At 43.6% G+C, this 26,296-nt stretch overlaps 1 pseudogene; it reads left to right on the top strand.

Moving 5' to 3' along the window:
• The first annotated feature begins 996 nt into the window (after positions 1-996).
• LOC108113712 lies at positions 997-1,933 on the top strand (annotated as a pseudogene).
• The last annotated feature ends 24,363 nt before the right edge of the window (positions 1,934-26,296 follow it).

Raw genomic sequence — 26,296 nt, forward strand, 5'->3', positions numbered from 1 at the left:
TGACTTTCCCACTGGCCACCTAGCCCAGACGGTTCGCACATCTCGTATGCAAATCTCAAGAGCTATTGGCAAAATTAAACTTTCTAAACGCTGACATGTAATCCCCCGAGTCAGAGTCGCCGTCTGTTTGGTAATCCTTTTTTTTTCGCAATTAACAACGCATACGCATGTCAACACAACAGCGGGCAGCCTCATCCTCATTCGCATCCTCATCCTCATCCTCTAAAGCCAAGCAAGAGCAGGAGTAGCATCCCAGACACTATACCACAGCCGTACCCATACCATGTCTAGCTGGCCAAGATTAATGGGCGAGTTGCGTTCTGTTGCGGCGACTTATGGAAATTCATCATTATCTCGGAGCTAACAGTTCGCAGCTCTTTGGCAACAACAACTTCGGCTGGTTTAATGAGTTCCCGAGCGATGTTCAATCCAACTCATTAGCTGCACTTTTCCTCCTAGCCAAAAAGTGCAAATGTGTCTCCTGAATACTATATATATATATATATACTATATATGGACATGGTTTGCGGAGTCGTGAGCGTATTTGTCATTGTCAACATGGCTGTAGAACATTCGGATTGGGATTCGAAGAAGACTGCAGCTGTTCAGGCTTTCGGGCAGGTGATTAACATAAACGCCAAGTGTCATGTATTGCACTTTTCTAAGTCCTAAGCATAGTTTTCTTCTCCCTTCTCGAGTATTATAACATTGGAGTAGCAAATTGTGCGGATTCTAATGGCCGTTTTCCAGGGCAGTTTTCCTAATCCGAGGGACTTGGCACGCGCTGCTAAAACTTTGAGCCATAAATCACGGCTCTTGCCAAACAAACAAGACCGCAACCGCAGACGGGGCAAACAAAGAAAAAAATGGGAATCAGTGTAGAAAATAAAAGTCCAAAGGACCAACCAAGAATGAATCCTTGACTGGCTGGCTGGTCCATCCACCTTTGATAAATTCAAGAGCACGCACTTTTGGTTTAGGCAAATCCCCACTCGGATATGTGAGAGTATATCATGCATTGGCAGAAGTCAGCGGATCGGATACGAAGGGAGGGAAGGGGAGCTAAAGAAATCTCCATAATATATGCCGGAACATATTCCGCACACACAAATTGCAGCCGCCAAGGAGTCAAGGAGTCCGGGGGATACCTGACCAGAGTCCGTATCCCCAGCTTCGTAGGATTGCAATATTATAATTCAAATTTATGCAGCCACGAAGAAGGAACCCTTTTCACACGCACTTTCTTATCGACAGCGAGTCGATTGGGTGGTAGTGATGGAGCCTGGCAGGACATTCACTTTCTGGCAAATGGAAAACGAGAAGACTTGCTGGCGGAAACGGAAATGAAGCCAAACGGAACAAGAAAAACAAATTTACAAAATGAAAATGCCACACAAGTGGGGGGCAGGCCCGGGCTGGGGATAAAAGCCAGCATCCCCAACGGTATTCGTTTGGCGATTTGCCTGTCACAGAATCTCCACTCGCCCTTTTCCCGCCCCTTTCCCTTCCTTCCACCCAACTCCAATTCTCCTAACTCACCAAATATCGTTGCTGTCGCCGTGGCTGCCACTTGTTTTATTTATTGCTTTTTTAACCTTTTTTTTTCGCTGGGACTCTTCGACTCGCCGTTGCTTGTTTTTCTCGATTTTCCACCGCCCACCCTCTGCGTACTTTTCACCAAAAATGAAATCGAAGCAACCTTTCCGCCCACTCGAAAAGTTTCGCTTTTGCAGCACGCAAACTGCAATCGAACGGCCGCCTAATGAAGTCTCGGCCAAGTCCATTCGAAATGCATTGATTTCCTGGTCTACGCTTTTATCCTAATGAAAAGAAAGTGAACTCCAGAGCTGGGGAATTTGCATAAGCCTAGTAGCAGAGAAGAGGCTATAAGGATAAAGGTCAATTGGAAGTCTTGCTTGGTAGATTAGGGGGCAGTTTCTGAGAAATCTGTTTTGTTTTGATTACAAAAATGGCTTCTTAAAAGTGTTAATCTATGCAAAAGCCCAGAGTCACAGTCTCATTTGATTTATCTAAATGAGATTTTTAATTAATTTCAGTCCATAAACCTCTCTAGTATCCCACTTCCAAGAGGTCAACTCACAACACCAAACGTTAAGGTCAGCGAAATCTATTATTTTGACAGTTTTTTTGTACAATGTTCGAAGATTACAGAATTATGTTGACATTTAGGTATTTTTCGTCTGGCATTTGCGGTGTTTGTTCCAATCAAGAGAAGTGGTCAAGGCTCCCAGCTGGCCGAGTGGCTAATCTACATCTACAAGATTGACATTTTTCCCCACACACATCATAAATTGGCAATCCTTAAAGAGCAGAAGCAGCAGCAGTAGCAGCACTGCCAATGGAAAAGAAGAAAAAACCACTGCTGGTTGAGCAACTTCATTACACGGCAGATCCGAGAGATTCGGCTTAATTGAGACGCAGTTCGTCTGGCAGTTGCCAGTTGCCTGGCCAAAGTTACCAGCTTTTTCATTAGTTATATTAATTGAATGGCAAACACACGGCAACAGAGAAAAAAAAACTCGAGAGAAATCCGTTAATTTTTTGTCGCCAAATTGGTGGCCAACCAACCACCAAGGCAAAGCCACGTTTTTTTTTCACACTCACTGTTTTTGGAGTGGTTATTATGGCTGGTGTGTGGGGGAGTTGGGGAAATCGCTTTATTGCAGATGATATATGGGATATAGCTGCTGATGACCTCATTGCTGGACCCCAAAGTTCACTGAGGGAAAATATATTTACTTAGATGGGAGATAGTCTTTGATAATAAGCTTATTTAATGGGAAAATCAAATTAATTTAAGTTTTTTAAGGCGTTTAAAAGCCAAAAAGCTTTTTATTTTCGTTAACTTAAGTTTAATATCTTGAAATTGTTATAAAAAATCTTTAAGTTATTGTTTTTTTCACATTTCTCTCTCTGTTGGGATTATGTTAAAACCTGGTCTTTGCTGACCATCTGCCCCTCATATTTGCTAATAATTTCAGCTGCTTGTCTACTATGTTTTCCTTTTACCTCAGTTTTTTGTTTTTATTTTTTTATTTTGTGCCACCTTTTTGTTTGTTTTGTTTCGCGCATTTTGCCTGCATAATGACAAAAGTTTGCACTACAATCTGGTGAGTTTTAGCCAACAGTTGGCCCGGCCTAGACCGACTCCAAGCTCGGAAAATACATAGCTCCTCGGTGGTCAGCGTCCATTTGTCCACTGTCCAGCCGAGAGATGACAATCATTTAATTAGAAACTTTCCCATAGGCTGCTCGCTGCTCTGCTGTTGCCTTTTCTTTTCTCTCTCCCGCTGTTTTTTATTATTATTATTTTTTTTTTTTTAGTTTTAATAAGTAGTTTTGCGAGCTGTTAATTAACTTGTTTGAACAGGTGTGAAAAAGTTGTCAGCGGGAAAGGGGACGGGGCAGGGGCGGTCCGGTAATTACAGTTGGCCAACTTTTCAGAAAAGCCCAGCCTCGCTCTTTGTCCGTCTCTCATATTTGCATAAAGCAGCAGCGGTAGCAATATTGCAGGCACAGCAGCAACATCGCGCCGCCTTTTATGCATTCTGCAGTGACACTCATCATGGGATTGAAGGAGGTATCGGTATGGGTATGGGTATGGGGATGTCGAGTCCAGGGGATTGCAGACCTTGCAGAAATTAAAAATTCCGATCGGAATTCCCCGATAAGTTGTCGCCGCAGAAACAATTAAATATCGCTGGCGTCGTCCACGACACGATTGGCATTTGTTATAGGCGCCTCGTTGCTCGCAAATGCGTAGCAATTGGCGCTACATTTGGCCACGGATCTGAGCCACTGGCACCTTCAAGCGGGCACTCCCCCCGTCCCCTTGCGTACCACGGACACCTCTCCAACTCTCTCGAAAGCTACGTGACCGATCGCCGTTTGCGATATGCTGTTGCTGTTGCTGTTGCTGTTGCCACCGATCCCAGGCGACTATTTTTGGGCTTGGGCATTGCAAGACCCCAGGAAGACTGGCATCCGCGGCGACTCTGAGACAGGCGAGTCAAAGTGTCAGGGCGCCCAAATGAAGCGGCTGGAGCGGCGGCGGATTTGCCGTTTGACTGATGATCGTGATTAGAGCGGCGATCCGAGACCCAAGAGCTGAGAACCAAGACCCCAAGACTAACTGAACCAGATCAGACACGGAAAGAAAATCTGTGATTTCTGTAAAGAGGTTAAGACTTTACTAGTTTTTTTTGCAACTTTTGATTAGATTTTTGATTATTTTGTAAGGAAATAATTGCTATGATTAAAGCATTTAAGATAGGGATATATCTTCTTAAGAGTAAACCCATCAGTTCTTGATATAATTTCTCCTAAGTGCCTTGAGTTCCAGTTCTCAGCGAAGCTCCTCTAACAGATTTCAAGAGCATTCTAGGGCGGGAACCGGAGATCAGGCTGGTTCATTAAGCGAACGCTTTGTATAAATTATGCTAATGATCCTTCAATTGATTTGTAATAAAAATCCAAAACGTTGCAGCCATAAGATAAATATGCTCGAAGCACGCACTCCGCCGGCCAACTGAGTCTCAGGGAACAAGAAATCACTGGACCCTGGAGAAGGGAGAATCACCCAAGCTGGATCTAGAGCTGGGTGAAGGCATGAGAAGGATGAGAAAGAGCATCTACTTGGTGCATGTTATATGTTGCGGTGCTTGTTGTCTGCCTGTCGTCGCCGTCGTCGTTGTCCCCCAGCGGCGTTTTTAGTGTTGCAGCTGCAACAGCGGCAACATCGCAGCAGCAACATGGCCAAGTTTACATAATTAGAAAGCTGGCGCATATGCTGCCCGCCCTCAAACCACTTCCTCAGTCACTTCCACAAACCAATTTCGGTGGTGCAGGATTTTGGATTTTCCACACACACACAAACAGCAAGCCAGACAAGTTCAAGTTGCCGGCTTTGAACCCTTTTACCAATTTTGCACACTCTGCCATTTTCAATGTTGCCGTGGCCCAGCTGCTGCAATTAATGCTCCATGTGGGCTGAGAGGATTCAGGATACTACCCACACATACACCCACTAGCTCCTTTCAAAATCCCCTCCCTCTCTTGCCTTTTTGTGTGTGTGGAAAATTTAGAAAACATGCCTAATTTCGTGTAATTGCTATTTGATTTATTGCAATCTAGAAAATTTGACTTTTGGCGCAGTCTGCGCTGCCATCGTCAAGTTGTTGTTTCTACCCTCCTTCTCCATGGATTTCTGGGATCAAGCGACCATATAGCTAGTGTTTACTGTTAACCATGGCTGGTGGCCTTCGTTTTGCGCGCGGATGAGCATATAACGCCCACCCACCCAGATGTTGGCTACATTTTCTAATGAGTAATTTGGCCAACGGAGCTGCTGCCTTGTTAATGATGTGCGTGAGTGGGTGGCACGTTGCTTGGCTAACAGTGGTTGGGGGGATGCGTGATAAGATTTCAGAGACGAGTAATTGCCAGTCCAAGACAGCTGCGGGCCAAGACATAGCGCCTGTCAGCCAACTCTGCTGGCCAAGAAGCACTAATAACGATTCCCTTACACTTTGGGCCAAGAACAACTCGTATATAGAGTCGTTCGTTGAGGTGGTGATGAGTATCCTCCTTTTCAAAAAATTCCAAGGGCCATCCTCGAGAGCCTTTTATGACTGGGTATTACTAAATTACCCGACGGAAAGCACAACAGCAATTACAATGGGTAACAAGAAGTTTTTTCTTTTTGAAAACTTTTCAAGTTTTTGAATTGGGAAAATCAATATGGTAAACCCATAATATGAGGTTTAAATCTTAAAATATTTCATTTATATTTTATTTCAACATTTTCAGTTTAAAAACCCTGCTGTCGAGTGTTACCACCCAGTGGTGCCGCTGTTATATGGTGTCCTAATGAAGCCCACCTATATGGGCAGAGTGACGCCTCCATTACTCCTACCCTCCTCCTCCCCCTTGAAAAACCGCATAGGTAGACAACAACTCCTTTGGCCATTAAGCTGGAAAAGTGCTCGTGTCTGATGACTTTTTGCGCGCGTTGACAATTTTCCTGTGTGATGTGCTCAAGATTGATGGCCTGCAATTATCGGCGATGAGGTAATTTATACATGCAAGTGTGTATCAGTGTGTGTGACGCCCACTTCACCACCCCCCCCCCCCCCACACACACACACACTCTTACAACAAAGAAAAGGTGAGTGAGTGTGGAAATTCAATTAAAATGAAGTGCAGTGCCATATTTTATGCCGCAATTGGACTTAAAATTAAAAACTAAATATCGATTTCAAAAAGGACAACCGCAAGGGGCGACCAAGGGTTAAGGGTTAAAAGAAAGTGCGCAATATACGCTTTTACACACACTCACACACACTCACACACACTCACACATATGCATATGAGTTGGTGTGGCAATAACACAAATTACGCAACATATGGTGCCAATGATTTTGCCCTTTTTGACGTTACCATGTGTGTGTACGAATGTGAGTGAGTGAGTGTGTGTGTGTGTGTGTTAGTGTATATATCTGTGTGTGTGATTGCGGCACAATCCTTTTGGCTGTCAGTGATTTTAATGCCTTTATTTCTCCAGCATTTCCTTTCGCCCTTTTGGCCCATCAGACGACCGCCTTTTCTTCCCTCGCCATTTGGCTGGCTGCTCCTTTTTTTTCCACTTTCGACGGGCTTTTTACTTTTTTAATCTCAGGTGACGCCGCCTGGGTGTCGTAAATCAACCTCACCACCAGCAGTTGGAAAAGGGGTTGACTTTCTCCACCCTCTTGCCAAGCTTTTTATACACGTTATAAGTGTGTGTGTGTGAGTGTGTGTGTGAGTGAGTGTGCGATAATTGAGTTGTGAATGCGTGTTACAAGACTTGCGAATAAACCTCAAATACAGGAGGAGAAAATATATTTTAAGACAGTTTTTAATTTGCTTTTTAAACAGATTTTCCACCTCTTTTATTTTTTAAAATATTTTAAATAATTTTTAAATATTATTTTTTGTATAAAAAAAGGTTCATCTGACAGCACTAAAGAAGTTTAAGTTGATTAAAAAAACAAAAACCCAAACCAAACTTATTTTTATAGGATTTTTAAGTTTAAATTCCAATTTTAGACCTAAAACAGCTTTATTTTTGTAAGTGTAGATGATACTTTTTTCCTCATACTTTCTTGATATATTGATATGCCTCTCAGGAAGCTGCGAATTATCGGTTTATGTATATTGGAAGCTCTGATAAGGCGAACAATGGGCTATATCCTTCTTGCCACTCAATGCTAATTTCCGCGAACATCCTTTTTAGCACCACCCGCGGTGGCTCTTTCATTTTGCCATTAGTAGGAATTTCACTTTGTGTTTTTCCAAGAAGCACGGTGGTTGGGGGAGGGGGGATTCTAAAGCCATAAAGAATTATAAAATGTCTTAATGGTCGCATAACAATTTCAACAATGAAAAACCCGCCCCAGAGAGGCGACACTAATCGCCAAACGAAATGAAATTTACACAAAAGTTTTGCCCCTTTCTGGGGTGGGCGCTTTTCTCCCCCACCTTTGGGTAGACTTTTCACTGACAAAGGCCAGAGATGGTTCTTAATTTTTGTGTATCCTCGCGCTCTTGCCAGCGGAAAGTGTTAAACATGTCAGGGAATTTGTTTATTGGGCTTTTCGGGATCTCGACTATGCTCAGTTGGGGGGCAGGGGGGAGGTTTCGACTTGGTAGATGGGCATCTGTTTGCGGCCAAAAGTTTTAGCCTACTCGCTATTTCTAATTAGCCGGCAGCGAGTTTAATTAAAATTGAAGATTGGCCTGTCTTAGTCCTAGGAGCACTTAGGCCAGGTGGCCAAGTCAAAAGCTTGGCTGATTTTCTTCTTGCTACGCTAATTTTTAATTAGTGAAAATTGCAGAAATTTCCAAAGGGAAGAAAGCCTTTCCACCTGTTTTTCAAAATGGCTGCCAGCCTAGGCAATTACAATTAGTATTGCATACTTTCAAGGGCCGTACATAACCTCAAAAACGCTGGATAGGCTGGCAAATGGCATTAAATAAAACTTAATTGACAATTTGAAGAGCCTGCCGATATTTTGGCCAGAGGGGTAGGGGCGGGGCATGCACTACCATTGTAGCAGTCAATTAAATTTACCGCCAGCCAACCAACAACGTATTGACTTTTGCATTTATTTGCGAAAATTTCCAACAAACTGCACAAATTAAAAACTGAATTGACAATAATTTAGCACTTCTCGGGCAGTTTTTAAGGGGGGATGTCCTGGCCCTATAGGCAGGCAAACAAAATGGCGTTTTAACGCTAACTGACAGCTCAAGTTAAAAATGTCTGCTTATCGAATTGAAAATTATTTAAATATGCGTTGCTAATTAGGCAGCGGACAAGTCCACAGTTTCCATGGTGAAGGGAATTTCCATTATTGGGATGGGATTTTTTGGAGGGGTTTTTTCCTAGTAAGAGTAGCTATAATTATTCCTTTGACAAGTGGAAATTAGATGGGAGGTTAGCTAAATGTGGTTACAGGGGCTTGGCTGTATCATTTATGTTATTAAACTTGGAAAACTTTATAGTAAATGTGGAAAATTTTTGATATTTTCTTAAAGAAACGAACTTTATATAAGTTAATATTAGTTTTCAGTGACATATTAAGTTTAAAATAATTACTAATTTATTTTAAAAATCCAAATAATTAATAAATAACCTACCTAAGCAAGCTTACAAATTCTTAAAAAGCTAAAAATAATAATACAAAATCCTTCTTAGTTAGTGTATCCAAAAAAGAGCCTCTCAAAAACTTTTTCGTTCAACATTCGTTGGACATTTTGGAGTTCTCGAAATGTCAATTTAGGGACAGGATATACGCTAAAGTTTAATTATGCAAACAGTCGGAGGCATCGGGAGTAATGGAGGAAAAAGTCGCACAACTGACCGAAAATGATATACAACTAATTTATTTTCAATTTTCGGAAATCATGAGCGCTATTAAAATGTTAGTTGAGAGGGGCCAGGGACGGCTGTGCTTCATAATCTGGCTGGTTGCATTAGAGAGAAGAGGCTGCAATGTGGCATGAAATTGACACAGAGGACAACACCACTGATGCACCGATATGTGGTTTTGGTTTGGGTGGTGTTTGTGCAGTCCGAAAGTTCAGTGGGTGGTTGTGAGTGGTTCAATGGAGTTAAAACCCCTTAAAAACCCAAAGAGTGAGTAGAGTGAGATGTGATGGCTTTTTATTTTTGCATTAACAGCAACAAACACGACAATGAAATGACAACTGAAATGTCCGATACGCAAATAATATGCAATTTTATTTTATTTTAAACAAAAGGATGAGCCCAGCCATGGAAGTGGGTGGTTTCGGATAGGATTGGCTAGCTGACTGGCTGGCTGGCTGACTCTGTCGGACGGATGTTAACTTCCACTTAAATGGCTGCGCTTCCGCTTGTCGTTTATTTGGCTTTTTAATATAATGTACATAATTTTTCAATTTTTATTTATACGCCCGAGTGTGTTTATGTGTTTGCATTTCATTTGCAGTCGCATTATCGGTCCATGCCGAATAATAATAATGCATAATAATGTTGGGATTGAAAATTGTGTGACTCCTCTCTACCCCCCTCTTGCTCTTCTCACAAATCAGACGTCAGCGTTTTAACATTTTTTCTGCTTAATTTCGCAATTTTTATCCACAAAGAGCAGTGCTTCTTCGGTGGACTGCCTGCATTTTCCCCCCTCTGACTTTTCCGCCTGACATTTCACATAAAGCGTGTGTCTTTGTGTGTGTGTGCCTGTGAATGTATATCAGAGTCCAATACACTGACACATCGCATTGTTTATGAATTTCACAGCCCCTGGTGACAGACGAAAACGACCATTGGCCCAGCAGCTGGGCTCTTCGCTTTTCAATTAAATATGAAAATTTGTCAATTATTTTGTGCAACATGCGACGTTTGTTAAATTAATAATTATTTCTGTTCGGTCACTGCAATACGGGAATTAAACTCTGCCTTGGCCCCGATTCCCAATTTTTGACAGAAAGCGACAGTCGAGTGACAAATTAAAAGGCGTTTCTTCATTAACCTTTAATTGCCGAAATGGCCAACTGAAGTTGTTAATTAAAGAAGGGATTTCAGTGTTATTTTACTTAAAAAAATAAAAGAAAAGTTTCTCTTGATTTAATGCTAAAATAAAGAATGAAATTCCCTTGAAGTTTCCAGTAATTTTCCAACATTCTCTTTCTTTTTTCTTCTCTGATATAAATATCAAATCATGTAAAATATTTGTCTGCTCTTCAGCGCGTGGCTATTGCCAAGCCATTGCTTTTATTCTTGCTTCCTTCCATTTGCCATTTTGTAGGCGCCACTGCACCACCCACAGCTACGCCCACCCACTCATGCATTTCAACCACCCACCCCACCAATAACTCTGCACTCATATCTCCCTCTGCTTTTCCCAACTCACACAACCATTTTCCACGTCCATTTCCATCCAAGATTCCGAGTTGCAGTCGCCGACGCGACGTGCCTAAAAAGAAATTTCGCTTGTTTTGGCATTGCCGCTTGACATGCGCTGCATTGTTGCTTGTGTTGCTGTTGCAAGTCCGATGTTGCCATTGCTGCTGCTGCTGCTGCTGCAGTGTGTGTGGCATTTAACACTATCAAGAGTCAAAAGTGCGTAGTATTGGGTGTGCTCAGGAGGGGCCAAAAAGGGGGGTCTCGCCAAAGAGTGGAGCCAAAGTTAACTCAAAAATGTTTGCATGTTGCGTGCCACGCAAACATTCTGCACCACCTACCCATCCGCTGAGTAGGGAAGCAGTTGAGTAAGCGGAATGAGGTCCAGGGGCGGTGGCACCCCCTTTCGAAGGGGAGAGGGGGAGGGGGGCAACCGAGGAAGTAACATTTGCATGCAAGATTGGGCGCGCGCGCATGTCCAAAGTGGCGTCGCTGTTTGTTGTTGCTGTTGCTCTGGGCTACGAAGTCGTCCTCTTTACCCAAAGCCCCTCCACCACCCTTTCGAAATACACCACCCCCTCCCTTCCCCCCCCATGAAAGCCACTATTTTTGGTGCTTTTTGCCCTGATGCAGCAGCTGCGTTTTGCGATTGGCTGACTTGGCCTGCCCTTTTGGCCATTTTCGTGTGCTTGTTGATAAGCCAAGTGACTCCCTTGGCCCCCTTGACTCTTTTCAAAACAAGACGACATTGCCCAGTTTTGAAGCCCTGACCCCCCTTTCTATGTATGTGTGCGATGCTTTTGTGTGACATTCAATCAGAAAATGGCGTTTTCTTGTCAACGTCTGCCAGTTTCAGAGACCCAGTCCCTCAGTTTGAGTTTGAGTCGAAAGAAGGAGCCAAAGCTAAAGCAAAAGCTAAAGCAGCCGGAACAGTCGGCGAATGTCACGCCCACGTTTCTAGCTCTTTCTGCTCTTAGGCTACAAAGACCCCTCTTTTCATGCGACGTGTCCACGTCTATGTCACAACAAACGCCAAGCTTCCAACAATAAGTCAAATGAACAAACAAACAAGAGACTGGGAGAAAAGGCCTAGGAAAGCGAATCTTAGATGCCCTAAGGGGAGTTTTTAGGGATTTTAAGAACTTAGAAGTAGTTAAGATTATTAACTTTCATCAAAATTAGCAATTACAAGCCTTAAAAAGACGTTAAAGAAGTCAGAAATAACCAGTTTAGTCTTATAAAGACTTTTGAGGAATATTTTTGAGACAGAAACTTGATTTACATTTTCTAAAGATTCTTTCTGCTGGGCTTACTTGCCATGATCAGACCTAAGTTTTCTAATATTTGAAAAGATTTCAACTAAAATCGAAACTAAAAACCAATACCTTTCCATCAATGCTCACAAAGATTACCAAAAAGAAGACAAACTCCAGGAGACCCATCATTTGTTAGTTTCACACATTTTCAAAGAAATAATTTACAGTCACACTTCCCTGGCCCAGTGTCAGGGTATTTCCCCCTACTTGATGACTTCTGTTGCTCTAGAAAAACACGAGGCCAAACATCTAAACTGTTGGCTTGAGGAGGTGCCCCCAAACGAGGGGCAGCAGCAGCAGCAGCAGCAGCAGGCTCCCTCAACAATGTCAACTGGTGCTCGTAAAAATGCACAAAGTCCAAGAAATGTCAAATAATTTTAGCAACGATATAAACCCATTTCATGTTTACGACAAACGTTCGCCCGCCTCGCTGGCCAAATGCAGATGATGACGAGACGACGACGATGGTGGTGCAAAATTTGCATGGGCCACGCCCCCCCACATACCACCATCCTCCTCGACTTCAGCTCCTCATGTGGAGGCGTCGGCTTCGCTGGTGCTCTTGTGTTTTCTAATGTCCTGTCATGTACTTTATGAGATGTCGAGCGCCAGCGCAATGCCAAAGATGGTTGGGTTGGTTTAGGAAAAAGAGGGGGAGTGGGGTAGTGCAGGGGTCGGGCTGATGGTGCTGCAGGGACAGGATGGTGGTGGACGTGGACGTGGCTCGGTACAGGAACCGTGCGCGTTATCGTGTCAAAATGAGGGACAAACGACAACGACAAGAACCAAACGACACGAAATGAACGGTCCCGGCCGTAGGATCCCCTAGTCCTCGACAGAACGGGCATATTAGGAGCCTCAGTCCGCCTTTGGCTTGGTATCTAAACACTGGAAAATAAAAGTTAAGGAAAAAATCAAAAGTGATCTTGGAAATCAAAGCCAAATATGGAAAATCCTATATGAGGTGTAAATATTTCCTTAACTTTTTCCTTCATCTTATCTTATCTTTGAATACAAATTTTCTCTCAGTGTCCCCCCTTTAAACCCCTTCTTTCCCTACGTAACCCACCACTCGCTTTGATTGTTGGTTTTCGGCTTCGGATCATTTCTCTTAGGCTCGCTGGCCGGCAATCTCATCCACAGCCGCTTGACAGGAGCACAAGTGCAGTTTTCCAGGCCGAAAGCCGTCGGAAGGGCAGGAAAAGCAGCTGGTGCCATCGCATTAGCTTAATTTGTGTGGGAGGCATCATTAGAGACAGGCGCCCCATCAAAAGAATCGGACGTGAAAGAGCATCAGAGTTCTCCTCTACGGCCAAAGGGCTTTCCGTTGAAGAATGAGTCGACATTGTCAGCCGAGATGAGGATGAGGGATAAAAGTGCTGGGCTATAGGGGCTTAGAGGTAATGGCAGAGAGTTTGCCACTGCGAGAAATAGAAAAGCTCTAGAAACATGGTTAATATTTTGAGTAAGAAGACTCTATAGCTCTTTCTTCATAAGTAAACTCTTTTTAAGCAGAAAAGATCATCAAATTTTTAAGTTATCTCAACAGCTTTTCGATCAAAAGATTAAACAGTTAATTTTTCCCCAGTGTTTATAGACTAAGAAGATAATGCTGATTGGTTGATTCATTTCTCATTTTCCAGTCGATGCAAATCAGGCATTTTCAATGAGTCACCAAGCCAAGTTGAATTCCAAAGGTTGAGGGCTGAGAAATCATTGTCTGTCTTTTTCCCTTTTTTTTTTTATTAAGTTCTTCTGCTCGCTTTCTTTTCGCATTCGAAATAGCGCAAATTTTCCATTTTCTCTCTAACTCCCTCCCCTGAGAAATCTTCTTCTTGGTCCCCAAACCACCCACGCAATATTCAACTCACACCCGCCGCCGCCTGTCAACTCTCATATACAATTTTTGTTTATTTTAGCAACTGATTTATGCATGAGATAAAGCAAACTTTGTAGACATTCTAAAGCAGAGCTCGAAATAGCAACTTCCATTTCCCTCAACCCCTCCCCACCCCAAAACCAGCTGGCAAAAGGCAAAAAATTCTATATTGGAGCTCACAAAATATGCATAATATTTGATAATGCTTTCAGCGACATGTCCTTGTTTCTGTTGTTGTTGTTGTTTCTCTTACTCTGAAGCTCTCAGCACGTTGGCTTAAAGGGGAAGCAGAGAAGAGGAGAGAAGAAGGCCAAGGAAGAAATTTACTTCCAGCCAGCAAGGAGTTCTCGATCTTATCGAAGGCGCCATGTGAGCATAAATTTCGAGCTGCCGCCGCTGTTCCAAACAAACAACGAACAGCAAACGGCAAACAGCCACCAAAAGGTCACAGTCAATATGTTAAAACCTCCATTGGTTGCTCCTCTCTCTTTAACCCCTCCCCCCTTTTGGAAAACCCCTTTTCCATGCACAAGATTGAAATAGCCGCCTGGGCAATTGTCGGTGGGCGTGTCCAGTTGCTGCAAGCAAATTACAAGACGATACTACAATTATTTCCTAAGCCTCCAATGGAACCTCTTCTTCGCCACCATTACCTCCAGATCTTCCTCCACCACCTCCCCTTTCTGTTTTAACCTCCTCTTACTCTCCTTTCGATCCTTCTGGCATTGTTATTATTTCAGCTGAAGAGGCTAACTGGAAGCCGGAAAGTTTTGCGAGACCAAGCAATTAATACCAAAAATTACACACTTCCATTCGCGAAGAAACCCTGAGGGCAGGGATTTGAATGGCATGCACTGAGGGAAAAACTTGGGGTATAAAAGTTATGGATACTAAATATTATCTCTTAGAAAGAGAGTATTTATAATGTTTATTAGTTACCAAAGGTTATGGGAAACTACTTAGGCATCTTATTTACCGAAAAAAGCCAACAACACAACTTTTTCTTAACTTAAAACTTCCTTTATACGCTGCAACTTTACAGTACTTAAAATTGTTAACTAACAATATTTATAATATATAATAATATACAAAAATCTCTTAATTTTTCTTACTGTTTTTCAAAGTAACAACTGCCTAACTGGTGACTGACTCACTGGTTAGTTGGTTGCTTAATCGCTGATTTCCTGCCCGATGGCAGGACCAAGTTCTGAACTTCTGGGCGCCCGTTTCCGTTTGCACTTGAGTGATTCTGCCGGGTATTTGGTTTGTGAGTTCTGGACTCTGGATTCTGTATTCTAGAATTCGGAATTCTCAGTTTCTTTTGTTTCTGCTCGGTGAGAGGGACAAGCTCATAAATAAATATACAACACAAATAAATTCCGCAGCCATGGGTTGGCTGCTCTCATAATCAAGCGTTGTCTTTATCGCCGCTAAGTATCTGTATCTGCCCAAGTATCTCAACCCATATCCCCCTTTTTTTGGGATTGTCCTTTTGGCCGCCTTTTGTCTTGGTCTTAAAGCCCAAAACCCAAGCCGGGAATCCTCGAATCTGCAAAGCCAGTGAAGCGTCAAGGTGTACCAATTTGCAGGCCATGCTTCACTGCGCCTAATAAGTTTGCCCAACCGCATTGGATTCTTTCCAATGCCACACAAACTTGTCAGGCCAAATGAATAAATTTCTTGGCCAAAAAGTTTTTTTCCCCCCTTCGCGTAGATGGGAGACTTTGGAGATGCTTTTGATTTCCAACTTGTCGCCCGATTGTCACACGTAAACAAAGCTTCAAATTTGGCCAGGTCCGGGGAGTCAATCTAACCATCACATTCCCCCTACCTTTTGGCCATGTTCAGCAGCGTGCGAATGATTAATGGACGGTTAGACAAATGGAAATTGTATGAATTACATTAAAGTGTAGTTAGTTCGAATTCGGCAACTCTGTTCTCTGGGTTTTGGGTCTTGGCATTGCGATGATGATGATGATGGTGAGGATGATGAAGGGGGTGAAAACCGAGTGTTGCAACTTTCCCAAATGCTGACATTTTTCGTTTTTTTTTTTCTCTGGCGACTGTTTTAAAATGATGTAAAAGTTTCTGTGGCAGAGTTGCAAGGGTTGGCACGCTGTGCTGGTTCGATTACTGCGAAATTGGAAAGTGCAGAAAGTTTGCTAATGAAGAGGCAGTGGCCATGACAAGACTTTAAAATTAAAAACCACATTTTTTTTTTGTGAACAGGAACATTCTTATCTGAAAACCTGTCAGCTCTTGTAAGTAATTTGCAGTCTGTGAAAATGTATAACCACGCCACCTAACCAACATTACCAATTTTTCCCTTGAAAATTACAGGGAAATGTGAAAAGAAACGAAACGAAAATGAACGAAAATTCTTTATGATTTATGAGCTAAACAATTACGTGGCAAAGATGTTCCCAGGTAGGTAGGTGTATTAGACAAAACGACAAGCTAACCAAATGGAGACCCCAACTGCAGCGAAAATTAAAGTCAAAGTCAAAGTCGTGGCCGGCAGCAGCCCCTCAGCTTTAATTTCCGATTAAGTTCGGACGCGGGGAGGGGAGAAAAAAAACAGAAAAAAAGGCAGAAAATAGTGGCAAGTGGGGCCAACGAGCAGAACAAACTGTAGCAACATAAGAAATTGGCAGCCAACAAGCGGACTGGAAACGGCCATTGCAATGGTGTATCATATAATAATAATAACAACCCGGAGGAGCAGCAACAACAACAACTTGCAGCAGGCAACACAGCAAAAAAACTAAAAAAACAACAACAAAATTATTACAAAAGCCAGAAGGGGCAGTCCAGCCAAACAGCTTTTTGGGATCTACCAATGGCCAAGTCAGTTTGGTTCCCTCGCTGCCCTCGCATCGTTTTGGAAAATCTACCTTGAAGGTAATTATAGTAATTACTTCACGAATCGCAAGTAGTGAGCGGAGCGTTGCTGCTGTTACCGCTGCTGCTGCTGCCGCTGCTGTTTCTGCCGACGTGCGACCGCCTAAAAACATCAACAGTTGCCCGTTCCAACGATCCGTTCCGTTCGAGCAAAGCCAACTCCGTTGACCAACATGGCCAGGCCAAGGGATCTGGCCGAAAAACCCATTGATACCGGACAGAGACAGACATGGCTGCCACAGCTCCTCGCTTATCGCTCCGAGCCAGTTTCCCTCTTCTTTCCTTTTTTTCCCCCCTCTTTTTTTTGTATTTCTTCTTTTTAAGTTTGAGCCTGGCCAAGAGCGCCTGCTGGTTTTTTGCCGGCACAATCGGATTGGATTTAGCTTTAGCCCTTGATTAGTTTTGCGCTGAGCGCTGAGGATGCCGCCAACTTGCTCTTATTATTATATATCTACCTACCTACAGAGCCCCAGCTTATTGGCTGCAGTTCGTTGTTGGTCTGGCTCTGGCTTTGGCTTTGGCTTTGGCCTCTTTGGCCAAGGGGGATCGGGATCGGGTTAGGTACGGATCGGTTGGGGATCAGCCAAGACTAATTTTCTTGCACACGAAGCAATTTGAATTCACCGAGAGATCTCCTAAGGAATTTCTTCATGTTGCTGTTGCTGTTGCTGTTGCTGGTGTCCATGTCCGTCTCTGGGCGCTTGTTTTGCCGTTTTGTTGCCTGTTGGCTGCCGAGCAAAATTGCTCTGAACTTTGCTGCACTTTGGCAATTCGCTGTTTAAGATCACGATGTAATTTTGGAAATTGCCATGTTCGTTCGTAGCGGCTTTCGAATACGATTTTGGTTTTACTTCTTCGAGTAGTTACCTAATTTGTCCTCAACTGTGAGTAGGATGGAGGAAGGTAGCCAAGATGAGGGTCAAATTATGACTTCCCTTGGCAAACTGACACAATTAAATCTGAGAGATAGCCAAAGCGAAATCGAGAACCATTGATAAATTCTAATTGTTAAATTTAATAGCCATATCGATCGCTCTCTTGAACCGTCGCAAAGGCCGTCGTCAAAGAACGCGGCCCCATTCGCGAGGCCATTCGAATTTATTGGTACAAATGGCATTCTTAATGATGGTCAGGTTACCATCTTGAGGACCAAGGCTCTCTCTCTGGGATCGAATCCCTCGGATCCCGCCGACAACGGCGCCTGTTTTGTGTCGCTTTGTCGGCACTTGGCCGCTTTTGCAGTTTGTCGCAGTAGCAGCAACACAGCAACAGCAGCAACAGCATTGCAGCAGCAGTTTTCCCAAAGCATTATAACCGATTTTTATTGCTCGCCATATATTTCATCTTATTGAGTCGTTTGCCTTCCCCGGATGGCCATTTGGTATTGGCCGATTGCGGATTCTCTCGATTGTTGCGGGGGAATCGATGACAACAAGTGCGCCGGCTCGATTGTTTTCTGGTTTGTGAGAAATGTCCAGGAAATGACTTTGACATTGCGAAGGTGCAGTTGAGCTTAGCAAAATATCTTTTCTGATCTGGGCAGAGCAATGAGAACAGACAGAGAAATTTATGATGATTTTTGTGGTTACTTTAAGGAGAAAACTGGCATTTGCTGGCCAAAAACAAAACCCATCTTCTGGTCAAAGTTGTGTAAAATTTAGAAAACTTTTGACATTACAACTTTTTCTACTGACTTATCAAAATCTATTAAAACCTCTTGTAGTTCTTCTTTAATCTCTGTTTAACACTTTCAAGCTTGATTTTAACTTCACAATAAGTTAGCCAGAAAACTACTTCGTAGTTACAGATTTCTTTCCCTGCATTCACTAGCCACTTCCATTTGGTATCGGAATGCCATCAGTTAAGAGTCACAGAACTCGCCTTGCGATCAGCTAACAATAAACTTGGAGCCACACCCAGAGTCAGGCAAATGATAGGGCGAAAATGCCTGCCTAACTGAATTAACCGGCTAATCAGAGAAGCGGCCAGGTAAAGCCATCCTATCTAGCCACTATTTTTTTTTTTTTTTCGTAAACGGGGAGTGAGTGAGTGAGTGGCTATGAGATGGCCCGTCCTGGGCCGACTTCATCATCGGGCGATAGCCATCAACATGGCGCAGGAAGAGGATGAAATGCGTAGGTCGCAGCTGGGAATGTGCCAAGCGGACGACGACGACGATGCCATGGCTGGCGATGGAGACGAAGATGGAGCTCCAAGACCAGGTACGATGAGCCAGCAAATCGAAAGAGATACACAAAGAGAAACTTTTATAGTTTTCTATATGCTAAATCTAAAGAGTGGAAAGATGGGAAAATAGTAGAAAATCTTTTTAATTAATAAAAATTTCTTCCTGTGGAAGAGGAACAAGCCCAGGGAATGGCACAGGGCCAGCCTTCTTCTGCGCCGCTGTCTCTAATTTCGCTGGGGCAAATAAATGTCGTTACAAATCACGATGGAATTCAAACCGAACCGTGTCGAAGTCGAGGCTGAAGTCGAAGTTGGGTCCTAGCGGAGTCTAGGGAGCGATAAATGGCAGTCTAGGCGACTGAGACTGAGACTGCGACTGAGACTACGAATGCGATTCGACTCGACTTGGACCAGGGACCGGGCTGGCTCATTATTTAATGGACTGATCGATCATAAAAAATGAGCTACATGTGAGCGCAGTATGTAAGTACAAGTTGTAGTCGCCGTTTGGTCCAGGTTAGTAGAGAGAGAGAGAGGAGTGGGTTCGGTCGGTCGTCGCGTTTGAAAACCCAAATGGAGCTTGTCATGTCGAGGGGGTTCGGCTCATGAGTGGTACAAATGTTTTTGGCCACAATTGGAGCACTTCTGTTTGACAGTGCGTATGATTTATGCGCCTGCTGTTGCAGCAACAGCATCTCTTACTGCAACTGCAACTGCGAAATGCGAACTGCGAAATGCAAGTTGAGAGATTTTGCATGCGCACTTCCGCCGGAATTTCAGGCTTGACTTTTCGGTCTGGCCGGCGGCTTTTGCTAAACTGAAAATCTACTGAGGAAAAAACAAAAATGAAAACTAACTACCGAGAAGGAAACTGGAAAAAAAGTGCAACAGCTTGGGCTGTGTGGTGAAAAGTCTGTATTTAGCCAGCAGTTTATTAGGGAGAAGAAGAGTGTGTCCTGCAGGACTTTTCACATCCGTTGACAGCGGGCTAAAGCAAAAGCAAAAGCCAGAGGCAGTGGCTCTGGTATAACAACAACAACAACAACAACAACATTAATATGAAGTTGGCCAAAAGGCAACCAACAAAATTCAGTGAAGCAATTTCTATGAAATTTATTTCACATGAAGATTTATCGCGATTCCAGACAGTTCTGGCGACACCTGCCAACGCCTACAAATGTAATTTATGGCTCTCCCGCATTATGCACACCAGCTCTCACACACACACACACAGCGACACACACAATCACACACAGCATGTGGCAACTGTCGCTGGTATATCATACCCCTCTGGATCCTCCCCTTTGACCTTCTCTCTCTCTCTCTCTTTCTATCACCTCCCTTCGCCCCCATTCTGCTTCACCATTTAGCACACAAAATGCTTATAAGCGCTCGCTGGAGTTGCTGCGGTAGCTGCGATGTTGCTGCTGCCCCCAAAAGCCCCCAACCTCAGACCTCAAAAACCCGACACTCATCACCCAGCTACAGGGCGTCACTCGCTGCCCACAGGATTTAATATATAGTCATATCTGTCGCTAAAACTTTGGACTTTTAGTCATACAAACTGCAAGAAATGCAGTGGAGCTTGGACTTTATTAAGTTATTTTAGTAAATTAGTAAAGTAAAGAAGATTTATGGGGACTTTCACTAACCCTTTGCCTGGTATATTGAAGTATCTATAGAGGTCTTCTTAAGGTCTTCTACAGACAAGCTTTTCCCTCGCAGTTTTCCATTTTTTCATTCTAAGAACTAACTCATTCCTGACTTTAAATAACACCTCAACCTTTCATATATTCCCCCAAGAATTCCAAATTCCAAACTTCACCAAAACTTGACTTCTAATTTCCTTTCAATTTTCCACACCCGACTTATTTTTTTGCAAACAATTTTTCTCCCCTAAAAAAGGGGAAATCCCTTTTGAACGGCTTGTGGCGAATTTATTATAAACTACATACATGAATCTATTACCGTTCAGGCGAGTGGTTTCAAAGTTTATTGAATTATCTGAGGCACTCGCAGCAAACTGGTCCATTACCAGCCACCATTGCCACCACCGTCATCCCATTATATAACATGTTGGGGTTACTACCGTAATCCGGACACTTAGCCGGCTGTACAGTTTCTGGACAACCCTTCTTGGCTTAAACCAGAAAAAGAAGGGAGCCAATCCTTTGATATGTTGAACAAAGTGCCACTTGGCACAAGTTCTAACGAAATGCGTTGTACATTTGCATATGTCAGGCGGCGGAGGCAGTGTCTCTTGCCCCGTACCCCCAAAAAAGATGAAGGAAAAGAGAATGAGAATGTGGTTGAGGTATGGGCGGCTGGGGCTGGGGCGTTATGAAACCAACCAGCAACGAGAGCAACTGTCATTTTGAGCTTTTTGAGAAATTCATAAACTGAAAAAGTGGATTTTCATACGAAATTTCTGCGTGTGACTGTCGGAGTGCCCAACTTTGAAATTCAAATGTGGTGCAGTGACAGCCCCCACCATCACCATCACCACCCACCAACTCGTCTGAGGCACCTTACAACCTGCTCAGCGTGTCGCACGCATGAACACCTCGCCTGAAGGACCTCTGATGTTGCTGCTTCTGCTACTGCAGATGTTGGGGCGAAGGGGAAAATAGTGTTGTTGCCGTTGCAAACAACATAAGTCGCACTAATGCCCATAAAAGTGGCAACCTCCCTGCCTAACTTCCCCGCTAGCCATCCTAGTCGTAGTAGTAGTAGTAGCCCAAAGTGCTTGAGATAAACCCGAGCACCTGGAATGGAGTGACAAGTGGCCAGCATTTCATGCGAATTGCAACAGACGACATTTTAATGATAAACACACTCTCTCTCTTTGGCTTCCTCTAAGCCGGAGTCCTCTGCCACAACTCAATAAACTTTGCGTCAAATGAAATGTGGCAACAAAAACGCAATTTAATAATTAACAGCACGAGCAGCAAGGCATTGCCAACCGCCTTTATTATTGTTATTAACATTTTTGCGAATGCCGTGAGGCGAGTTTTAATTGATGGCCCCTCTCTAATGCAGTTGTACAAATGCTGATGGGGGCATTGGTATGAGTTAAGACCTAGTCTTGGGACCTCTTACCATTACCCCTGACTCGCTCTTTTGCATGTGCCACGCCCCACAAACAGACCCAACAGCCAAGACCGTCTCCCTTACTCGCGGGCTATTATGAAATTATCGTCATCGTCTACGGGTGCCCCTACGGTTACCCGCCCCCTTTTAACAAACCACCGCCGCGATATTCAGACCAACCCAGACATTGCTTGCGAGGAGACATTGACCAGTACCACAGTCCTACGGACCCGCAGGCCATAAAATACACCAACCGAATGGGCCTACGACGTTTCCTGGCCTGATGTTGCTTTTGCTACTACCTTGATGTTGCTGTTGCTGCATTTGCCAGAAGCCAGAAGCCTAATTGCAATTTACCTTTTGGCTCGCCAAGTCCCTCCCTCCGAAACTCTCATCTCCTGCCATCTAGCCGTTGAGAATTTTAAATTGTTTAATGGTGACTAACTTACGATTCCAGCCCGAGTTAATTACGCCGGGGTGCATATTTGCCGATCCGACTGTATGGCCCCAGGACCACACCTTCAGCAACGAAAGGGGGCCAGGAGAGGAGCGGCCATAGAAATGACAGACACTCGCTTGAAGGGCACTGGGAGAAAATGGGTTAAAGAAGTTGGGTAAGAAATGTGATCATTGCAGTTTACAAAGTAAAATATATTCTGGAAAGAAACTCTCAGTCACCATCATCATCATAAAATCTTAGCATTACTTTCGACATCTTTTTAAGATGATTTCCAACCTCAAGTTCCCATTAAGCTCTCTCCTTTACCCATTTATCTAAGGCTTCTTCTTATTCCTTACATCCTCCAAGTTAAACCCTTTTCTCTCACTGTAATCTTAGTCAACAGGTGCCACTTGAGAGACACAGTCAAGGCAAGGGAATCGAGCGAACGATAGCATTTGTGAAAAATTAAACAAAATGAATTTGTAATTTCATGTCATAAATAATTGGTCGCTAACTCGCAGTTGGAGCAGCCAAAGAACCAAGAACCAAGAGTAGCTTTTGCTCCAAAAGGAGAACTGCAGATAAGAGAACGAAGATCGGACTTGGCCAGAAATTGTAAAAGCTGAAATTACGCTAAATGCTGATTAAGTGAACATTTATCATCGCTAGTTGGCTGCGCGGGCTCTTCTGGTAACAGAAAACAGAAAACTACGAGTTGCAAACTGCAGCTGGGATCGAGGAAGTGAATGTGAATGCGAATGCGAATGGGGGGCGCCTGTTGGGTTAGTTAATTTTCTTAGAAAAGCGACAGGCAACAGAAGCTGCCACCATGTCCTCCTTAGGCCTAAGGCATCTTGGCTTAAAAACAGCTGTTTTGGTAAAAGGAAGAGGGAGGTGCTTCACAAAATAAATGAGTCCTGTAGTCGGGAGTCTTGAATTAAGTGGTAAAAGTTGTCCCAAGATGATTGGCATGGTTGGCACTCGAATTTCTGAAAGTGCTAAAAGATCTTGGTCACAATATGATTTATAAATGCAATTAATAAGGAGTAGAAGTTGTTCTTTAGACTAATGGATAGGTGATCTTTCTACTAAGATCTCTTTATAAACTTTAACCAAGCTTCTTTCTGAATTCCCGCCCATTCTTGGCATATTTTCAACGCTGACCAACTAAGAGATGTAACCATATTGCAAGTCCTATAAGGCAGGATGACAAAAAAAACCCACGAAGAGACCGAATGAAATGAAACCACTGGCCAGGACAAAATGTCGGCTTATCAAAAGACTCAAAGCTCATGTCCATGGTGCTGTGTCCAGTGTCCAGTGTCCAATTGTCCAGTTCAATGGCCATGGACAATGAGGGAAAATCAAAGACAATGACAAGTAGCCGGGAGATGAAAATTCAAGAAGATGCAACGTCAATTTGATACATATTTATGATAATATGCTGGCTCAGTCAGGGCCATAAAAACGGTTCCACCAAGCCGGGATGAAAAAATAAAAACAAAAAAACGGAGTACAAAAAGGGGGAGGCATCCGAGTTCCATTGGCGGCAAACAAACAAACGAATCGAATCGTATTGAATCGAGGATGTCGAGGAACGCCGCCAAATCGAAGAGGCTGAACGGTTCCGGAGGTACCAGGCCAAAAGATCCACCAACTTGGTACTCGCACCGCTGCTTGTTAGTGGTCACAGACAGACAGCGACCGCTAACCTGGTATCCCGGGTTCCGTTCCTCAGTCTCATTGTTATCGAACCATATCAAAATGATCGGCGAGCGTCGAGCCAGCCACATTTGCGTACCGAAACTCTATCTATGGGGATAGGGGGGGCTGCTGGCTATAGTAAGGGAGGAGTAAGGGAGAGCGCGGTTCTGATTGTGTCCGCCGAAACAGCTACAAACAATCGCCGCCAACGATCTGGCCAAAGAGATGGAAATGGTCGGAATCGAAGGGGAAAATGTTACCAGAAAAGGGGATCGAAAGGGGGAGACCTTTTCGGGTTGGTATGCAGATCGGCAGCTCTGTCGGGAGCCACCAACAGTTGCATTTGCATGCGGAGTCGGCAAACAGGAGTCGCAGCGGGCTCAGACTCGGTTTCAGTCGAAGATTCAGTCTCAAAGCCCAGACTCAGGCTTTAAGCCCAGACCCAAAGACGACGCTGTTCAACTCCCGCCAAGAGTAGCGCTAAACTTGAAGAAATATTTGAAAATTTTTGGCCATAATTTAAAGATTTCTAAAAAGCTTTTAACTATAAAAATTGAATTTTTAACGTTTGATTTTTATGATGAAAATTCCTTTAAGATTTCCGAGTAGACAGATAAAATTTATCAACAAAAATGTTTACTTTTGTAGATGACTTTAAGATACTTTTTCTCTCACTGCAGGCTAAGTAGATGAAGCCGGCGGGAATCGAGGATCTGGAGGAGCTTGAGCCTGAGCCTGAGCCTGAGCCTTCGCGATGATTGCTGGCCATTGATAAAGCAGCGGCTGCCTCGTGTACGCGCTGTAACTAAAAACTAGAAGCATTTACCGCAATTGTAATGTCGAAAGTACATGATATAAGATCATAGATAAACGCTTCAGATTCTGAGACCATCTCCCCTTGATTCCCGACTATATACCGGGTTCCTAAGATCCTCCTCCTGGTCTTTTGCCACCGATCCACTTGTCGGCTCGTTTGGAGCCGAACGTTTGTTCTTTCATGTCTTTGGTTTTTAGTTTTTTTTTTTTTGCAATCGCAATCGGGAGCTCTGCTCCTGTCCGGCTCTGTGCTATGTTTTGGCCGGGTAATCCACGCCAACTGACTTTTGCCTGGTTGACTGGCCTGTGTTCCTGTATCTGCGGCTATATCTGTATCTGCAGCTTGGCCTGGCTTGGTTTCGGTTTTATTAGATCATTAGTTGTCTGCAGTTCGATAAAGATCGCCCAGACGCTCGCCTCACAATCGATTGCCAAAGAAGAGCTTCTCTCTCCTCTCAGCTCTTTGGTTCAGTTCAGTTTTGGTTTGGTTTGGTTTCCTTTCCGCAGTTTCAGAGCTCTGTTTTCGTACTTTTTGCTGTCCATAAAGTCGTTTTGTTTGTTCTTAATGACTGCGTTTAGATCTTGATAGTTGGCGTACTTCAAAGAGACATTGCCGCCGGCATAGACGACCGACTCTGGGCCAAAGTCAGATTGTTTATGGTGCTTGGCACGACTCGAGAGGCTCTCCAGATCGCTCCAGCTCTGGGAACAGGATGAAATGGCCAGTGCCCTCAACTCAACTCCACTCCACTACCAACTCGGAAGATGCAACCCGAAACCCAGCTTGAAAAAAAGAAAAAAAAAATACTCTTACAGGTGCACGCTGCAGCACTGAACTCTGTTTTGGGTATTGGTTTTTGGCCATATCGGGTTTTCCTGTCATTAAATTTGATAATATATATACTGGCCATAAATGTCAGTGATTATAATTTCGGTGAAATATGGACACTCGTTTTTGGAGAATTATGAAGTTTGGCCTGCGACTGATTCAATCAATTAAGATGTTGACTTAAATTACGATTTATGGTTTTCGTTGGTGGCTTCCTAGGGTTAATTTTTAATGAGACTATCTTATATATTAACTTTCATGATTTTTGATTATATTTTGTTTATATTTTCTTATAATAAGTACAGACTTTCTTGCAATCCATAAAATGATTTCCCCAAAACCCATTTCTCTTATTTTGCCAATCACAGTCTTGGCCATATTTAACATTATTAGCCACTCCTGGCAACTGGGCTCAATAAATCTGTTCCCTACATTTCTAGCCTCCATATTTCACCTCGTTTTCCCATCTTTGGCCACGTCCATCAACCAAAAATCTGCCTGTTTATGAAGTGGCCAAGACAAAAGCACCAGCTACGGCTACTGCTGGGTGGAAAATGGTGGCTTTTGCGAACAGGTTCGGGCCATTAAGCAAACGACTACTGGCCAGAAATGCAAAAGGTCCCTTTCGGCCAGGATCGCAGGACACACATGCAGAAAGAGAGAGAGGGAGAGAGAGAGAGTGGGC

The sequence above is a fragment of the Drosophila eugracilis genome, unplaced genomic scaffold (genome assembly GCF_018153835.1).
Source record: "Drosophila eugracilis isolate 14026-0451.02 unplaced genomic scaffold, ASM1815383v1 contig_367, whole genome shotgun sequence".
NCBI lineage: Eukaryota > Metazoa > Arthropoda > Insecta > Diptera > Drosophilidae > Drosophila > Drosophila eugracilis.